The sequence below is a fragment of the Podarcis filfolensis genome (assembly GCF_964270895.1).
Source record: "Podarcis filfolensis genome assembly, chromosome: 5".
In the NCBI taxonomy this organism is placed as follows: domain Eukaryota; kingdom Metazoa; phylum Chordata; class Lepidosauria; order Squamata; family Lacertidae; genus Podarcis; species Podarcis filfolensis.
In genome coordinates this window covers 28218200-28226283 of record NC_139608.1, presented here as the reverse complement: position 1 = coordinate 28226283, position 8084 = coordinate 28218200, and positions in this window count along the sequence as shown.

Here is an 8084-nt window from a genome sequence, read left to right as displayed (position 1 = left end):
CTGAATGTAACATGTGAAAACCACTATAGTTATGCTGTACTAAATAAAAGCTGGGGGGTGGGAGAGAGATTAACTGAAGTATAAACCAGATTTGCAGCTCAAGCCTATGCATATTTTTCCAGGTGAGTAGGTCTTACTAATAGGGCTGCCATACACCCGGATTTTCCAAGACATTACTGGGATGTCAAAGGCGGAATTGACGTCCTGGTGTAATTTCCAAAGGTGGTGCTTTGTCCTGGCAAGTCAGTTGAAAAATCACGTTGTTTTTTTAGTGTTTTTGGAAGAAAAGCTCAACAACATCCAGGTTTTCCTGGTTTTTACTTTTGAAACATGGCAACCCTACTTACTAAGCTCAGTGGGCATCATTTCCACAAACACATATATAAACTGTTCAGCCCATTGAAATCAATGCCTTAGGTAAGCCTAAATTTGCATAGGATTGATTTGTTAGCTGTATTAAAATGTTCAGTGATCTATTTCACATGCTGCAATCAGCCAATCACTCACAATTTCACTATTAATGTTATCTTATTACCACAGCATACTCATGAACACTCCTTTTAAGGTTATGGGTTGTAGTCCATGTTAGCCCTACTCATGATGGGCATGACTAACTTAGGTCTTTTAATTTAAATGTGTCTACTCTGAGCAGATGTTAGTTGGGATATAACCTTATGCAGTCTGCCTGGCTATACTTTGCTTCGTTAGCTGTCAGGAAATAAGTTGAAATCGGATGAATCAGAGTATCCTTTTCAAATGTCATCTTTCACATTGTACTTGGTCTATCCTGAAAAAGCTATCAAAAGTTTTGAAATTTCGTTATTGGATATGCTCTACTCTCTGCTATAGTCTCATCTCTTAATTTTAATGATGGAAAGGTCACATGTTCTGTGTCATTCTGACCAGAATCATTGCATCTGCCCTTTTCTTAAGTAGGTTTTTTTTTTTAAAAAATCAACTGCACTGTAGGTCAATGGAAAATAATTTTTAAAACCACACATACACACACACACACACACACACACAGAGAGAGAGAGAGAGAGAGAGAGAGAGAGAGAGAGAAGCTCTATACCTCTCATACAGCTTTTGAAGAGAAAACCTGCCTTTCTGCGCTTGCAAAGTTTTCTAAGGTTTAAGTATGAGGTTTGCTGTCCTTGATGAAAATTACTTCTTTTTGCTCTGGCAATCTCCACAGACACTGTGGTGATTCACTATGGTGATTTAATAATGTGCCTCCCATTCTTTCTCTCTGCGTCCCCTCCCCCCCCCACTCTTGAGGCATAATAGCACAACTATTGCTTGAACGGCTATGAAAGTACTCATAACTTGATTCAATTTTCCTAGCCAATCCAAATATATAGTCATAATAATTCTGAAGGAATCAGATCATGAATGTTTATGCGTGAGCCAAAGGGGACAGTTCTATTTTTAAGTAGAACTATGGTATATTTAGCAAAATATAGCTGCAAGGCTCTTGGCTGGAAATGTCTTAAGTGAACTTTTGGCTGGGTGTATATATATATATATATATATATATATATATATATATATATATACACACACACATACATATATATATATATACCAGCTGCTTTACACAGCAGTCTATAGCTCAGCTAATCTAAAATATTTTTTGCACCATGCTACAGTTGCCTGCTTGAGGTGTCCCCACAAATGCAAGGGGATGTGATGGCTTGGTATTAAAATTTAAGGCTAGAGTTTGATTTCATTGTATTGATTTCCATTGTATTGCAATGATTACAGGGTGAATTGATTGGTAACTCCAACCATGCCTCACCCCCAGCTTCTTATCTATCTTAATCTTCCTATCTTCCTATTTTAATCACAGGCAATTGGGTAGAGCTCCTGGAATCCTATGGGTCTGCTGGGTAGTTAACTCCCATGGAAGGCGATGGGACAAGTCATGGGCCCATAAATAATCTAGCTATTTTCCATGCCATTACTTCAGTACTGAGTAATTTGAGCAATACTATGAACAGCAGCTGCCCAGAGACAGTACCATTTTCCATGCTCCCATACCCTAAGTTCATGGCAGCTGAAGCATTTTTCATCTCTTTACATGTATACATTTAAAGAACTAGAAATTACTGATGGCGGGGAGTGGGAACTTAAATATAGATGATACAAGAATCCAAAGTGTTCTACGCTGATACAGAAGAAACACGGCAGCTGTGGAAAAGGCAAATTCCATGCTAGGGATCATTATGAAAGGAAGATGAGGCCAATGAGTGTAATCCAGAAGCAAAGATAAACCATTGACTTCATGGTGCATGCAAATATACACCACCAATGTTTAGTGCAGAGAACCAGCATGGTGTAATGGTTGGAGTGTTAGATTGATGGGACCTAAGAAAATCCACAAAACTCATGGTCTCAGGCCAGTCACTCTCTTTCAGTCTAACGTACTTCATATGTGTCATGAACAGGCAGGACAACAGGGAGGAGGACGAGGATCTTGGCGAGGGGTACAGCCACGGATGAGACCCACCAGGGCAGGCTGGGGCTGGGAAAGTAGAGGTTGGGGTTGCAGAAAGTACACACAGGGTGACAGAGGACAGCAAGGGGGGTGGGGGTCGGTGTGCAAGGACCAAAAGAGCAGGACCCTATCACAGCCAGAGAGGCCCCCGTCTCCCTAAACAAGGTGGGCTCTGAAGTGTAGGGAGCAGTGGTAGGTATGTTCTGGGAAGCTGAGGTAAGATTGTGCCCACAACCCTGGTGGGCCTTGTTAGCTTGGGGAAGAGGGTGGTTTTTTGTTTTACATTTTATAATATTTTTATTGAAAGAATTACAAGTGGGGGAGTGTGATTCCTCAGCTGGAGTAGACTCAGAGCAGATGAGGGTCACATGCCTCATCAAGCCCAGATAATGCAATCAACATGCAAGGTATAATCGGGAAACAGAGCTGAAGTGCTGTGTCTGCTCAACTGCCCATGTTAATGAACCTTGGGTTGGATGTTCCGGGACTTCTACAGGACTGTACTTTGGGTTTGACTCTGGATTGTGTTTCCTGACTGCTGGATTTTCCTTACTTGGGCTGACCACGGACTATGTTTCCTGATTGTTGAACTTTGGGCTTGACATACTATATATGCCAGTGGGAATTGCTGCCACCTAGGACAGGGATTCAGGACAATATGGTTGCTGCGATGATAAAATGGGGTGAGGGGAGAACCATGTACACCACCTAGCACTCCTTGGAGGAAAGATGAGATAAAAATGAATTAGATAAATATTACTACTGGGTGGGATATAAGACTAAGTTAAAAAAAAAATTAAAAATGCATCCGCCAGTTGAATATTCTTGCATCTTGTTGCTTCAGTAAAGAGGGTTAATGTAGTTGTAGGACAACAGAAACCACTCTGTTAGCTGTTATTCTAATCTATATTTGGTTTCTCACTATAGGCAGCAGCATTTATATATAGAAAAAAAGGCCAGTGGACTTTTTACCAGATGTAATCCGATGCACAATTAGGAGGCAAGCCTACGTTCTCCGATGCCCCTTTATAGAGCAGCAGGGAACTACCACGGCAAGATCAGCCAGGGCAGAAGGTGTGTGTGCCAAGGTAGGCAGACTGATCCCACTCAAATTGGGTCTACTGTTGTCCTATGATGGCAGCAGGTCCATCTTAGAATGCAGTAGATTCCACCTCCCCACACATGGAAATCCTTGTTTAGGGGCTCTTCACTGGCTGCTGCAGGTGAAGATCCCTCTGGCAGCACTTCTGCCATCCAACCACCCACTTGGCAGTGGAATGGGAATCTCCACACCAGCAGAGTGACAGCAGCATCACTTTGCTGATAGTGGATGGTGGAAAGTCAAGGATGGCTGGTAGGCTCTGTCTATCCAAACCCCACACCCCAAGCTGGACGTGAAGGGAGTTTGGATTGCACTTCCAGTTGGGAATATGTCTCACTTGAACACAGTATGTATGAATGAACCTGTTTAGAACTGGGGTCTCAATGAACTGGAGAAGTCTACATTATACTCAATCATTTCCTAAGGGAGTTCTTTTAGCATTTTCTCATGTATTCCCAATTCAAAAGTCATTATTTTTCTTTTCCCCCACAGCCCCTTCAGAGGATTCCAAGATTTGCGTAAAGGTAAATAATAGGATTATAGCGTGTTTCTGCAGAATCTGTATTTGTTCTTCATGTGATTAATATATATTTATATCTTCATCTGTGGGAAGTGATAATCCTCTAGATGCATTTCGGGGTCAGGGTCATCTTTTTTCTTTAAGTGTGGATTATAGGAGCATACTTTTCATGCCATCAGGTTTCTGATGGTAAAAAAGGGTAATTAATTTTCAACCTAAGCATTTTTAGTTGGTTTTTTTTAAAAAAAAATCTTTGCTGGCTTGTATCTTAACCATAATGAAGGGTCCCTGCTAGGGATGGGTGAATTTGTCAATTTCATTTTCTCTTAGTTGCTCATTTTCCCAGTCTTAAATTCAGTTTTCCACATTTCTGTTTTTCCTTTTCAACCCTCCCCCAGTCCTCATGAAAAATCAATAACATTTTAGTGCATTTCCCCCCCATTTTTGCATTCAGTTTTTCCTAATATACACAACTCAGCCAGATGGGCAGAATATAAATAATAAAAGCAATTGTTTATTATTATTTTGCAATGCAATAGCCCCTAATATATGATATTCTCCTTCCAATGTGATCCAAACTGGATTTTTTCCATACATCCCTACTCACTGCAACAACCAATACTGGAAATGCATTTTTTTTAAAAAAGAAGTTTCATGGTTTGTTAATCCACACTGACATTTAAAATGACAAAGCAGCTTACCCTAGAGTTGTTACAAGTCTGGCATGTTGAGGGTGGGTGTTTGGATTCCCTCCCCCCACCAGATTTTCCAGCTGCCACTCTGTAAACTATTTTAATTTCTTGAGAATAATATATAATTACATATACCGTATTTTTTGCTCTATAAGACTCACTTTTTCCCTCCTAAAAAGTAAGGGGAAATGTGTGTACGTCTTATGGAGCGAATGCAGGCTGCGCAGCTATCCCAGAAGCCAGAACAGCAAGAGGGATCGCTGCTTTCGCTGCGCAGCGATCGCTCTTGTTGTTTTGGCTTCTGAGATTCAGAATATTTTTTTCTTGGTTTCCTCCTCCAAGAACTAGGTGCGTCTTGTGGTCTGGGGCGTCTTATAGAGCGAAAAATACGGTACATATAATATAATTAGCAGAGATATTTTTAGTAGTCAGGCTACAGCTCTCTGGATGCAGCTGTACCTGCATTAATTTTTAAATTAAACCTATTTTCTTGCCATGTTCCTGCTAAGGTATTTAATCAGAATAGCATCGTGGATAGCTGTAACACAAATATTTGTAGTTCTTTACTGATTGATTGAATAAACTAATGTTTTCCAACCATTTCCCGACCGTGACCCCCTTCCAACCTTGTTTCCTTCCTGTGCCCCCCCCCATGGGTGTATAATAGGCTATCCTGGTCTCATGAAATCAATGGAGTCTTTACCGGACACATAATTCAGAGAGTAGCCTTAGCATATGCCAAATGTAGGAGAAGGGTTGAATTTAGTGGAGGATTCAATAAATTTACAGAGACGTCTATACAGATGAGTGAAAGAATGGGAAGATTCAGTGTTTCTGTGCCATGGTGCAGCAGGAAAAGAAACAGATGGGTTGTTGTTTTGTCATGGCTGTTAATAGAGGCGAGGGCAACAGCAAAGACAGGGAGCAAGTACCAGGATGTCAAAGGAGGCAGGGATTATAGATGAAAGCTGAACTTTAGCCTCATTGCCTCAGGTAAGCTATAAATCTCTCTGCCTAAACCTCAAAACGGATATGACATTGGCCACAGGCAAAGCATTGACTTACGCAAATGTAAGCATGCACCCCTCTAAATTTAAATTCACTTATCACATGACTAGCAGCATAACCACCGCCCTACCCACCCCCCTTCCTGGGCTAACAGTCACCAGTATGCTCCATGTAAATGGAGCATCCCAGGCCATGTGGGATGCTTAATTTAAAGTGCATTTGAAATTGATGGGACGTATAACATTGGTATGTGCTTATCTCATGGTTAGCAACACATCTGTTTCAGCCCAGATTCTGGCCCCATCTGCAGCATGGAAATAATACCGACTGGCCTTACAGACAGGATATATAATTGTCATGAAGTATTGGGCAGAGCATCCAAACTGGGACTGAGGCGGCACAGAGCAACAGGTTCGCTGTTACGCCTGCAGCCTAACTGTCTGCTCATCCTTCATCCAGGAATCTTCTTTCCAGCCAGGAGGTAAGGAGCAGTAATTCACCACTGTTTTGCTGCACCAGTTCCAGGTTAGGCAAGTGGAAATTGTAGTAGTATCCGATGGAAGCGAAGCTATTTGAAAAGGGAAAATGCAAACTTCCTAAGGGCCTTAATCGAAATCGAAATAATAGCCATTTTCCACACTTGATGGACTATCAACAAAGCAATAAATATGTGAAATTTTAAAAGGAAGTATCTCATTCATCCTTTTATATTACTGGTGTTTTTTTCTTTGAGAATTCCACTTTTCATTGTGGGAAAATTGCAGGCAATTGAAGATCTAAATCAAAATGTACTGCTCCTCAGGCAGAGATGCAATCACAATGTTTCTTTTACTTGAAGAATCTTGAGTTTCACACCATAGTCAAATACAAGCAAAGTAAACATCAAACATTCTCTTTGATCTGTGGAAATCATGCTGGAGGATAGAGAACACAAGTGGTTTGGCTTTTTTAAAAAAAGAAATTACTAAACTTGCCAGGTGGGGGAGGGAGGGGGTTGGGGGAGAGAGGGTCCACTAAAGCCTGTCTGAAACAGGGATGAGGCACAAAGATTCCTGAAAACAGGGCAACTCATATGATCCCTTCCAACCTCAGTGACCAGGTACTACTGGGGGCAGGGGTGAGGGAATACCTCATTTCTCTCACTTCTCCACCTTATGAGGAAATTATTGCTGAAGAAAACCCGAACCAAGTTCAGCACCTTCGCTCACAGCAACAAGAGATGACACTTCCCAGCAAATCATCCCTGTGAGTCCAAAAGAAACCTTTCAGGCTTGTGGTTGTGGGCTGTTGGCAACACCAGGCCTTTGAAGTTGTTCACTAAAGTGTGAAATGAATGGAAGTCATAATGAATTAATAAAACATTTGGCTTTGGCTCTGACAGCAGGGAACTTCAATTCCTCTTAATTACTGCGAATAATTACATATATCATGTTTCAGTGTTCACTTTGGCACCCTAACGTTTAATTTCTAGAAGTATTTTGAACACATCTAGGTCAAATGACAGGGCTCAGCTACCAGAGTAGGTATCTGACAGCATAATACTAGCTCTTCACAACTGGATAGCTCAGTTGGTTAGAGCATGGTGCTGATAAGACCAAGGTCACATATTTGATCCCCATACGGGACCAATGTATAGGCTGCACTAGGTTGTCCTGAGGGTTCCTTCTAACTCTACAATTCTATGATTATGTGTTTTACTCAAAAGGAGGTCCCACCAAACTCAATAAGTCAGACCTATAAGAAATGAACCTGGCCATATTTCTGACATAAATTTGAGTCTCTTAAGTGAGGATGGGGAATTATATATATATATATCCTTCACGTGCCTGGCGTGCTCTGGTCCATGGGGTCACGAAGAGTCGGACACGACTAAACGACTAAACAACAACATCCTTCACACCAATGGTTAGGAGGGGCCAGAGGCAGCAGTGGGTGGAGCAATGGATGTGATCCTTATCTTATTCAGTAGGCAATGTTCTAGGCACACAAAAGCCAGAGGTTTCTAAACACATACATATACACACTCATTTCTCCAGGAAGCAGGAGGAACCCTCAGTGTTCAAGGACTCAGTCCAGCTACTTGCACTGACTTGGCCTTGTCACTGCCCTGCAGCCCTCCCCCTCCTGCTCCCAGTAAGCAACAGTGATCCTGCCAGGAAGCTAGCACAGGCGCTCCGCTCCACCCAGAGAGCTGCTTCTGAATATACCATATTTACAAAGACAATTGAAAATACTGACTTTGAGAGTGAATTTGATGCTACTGTT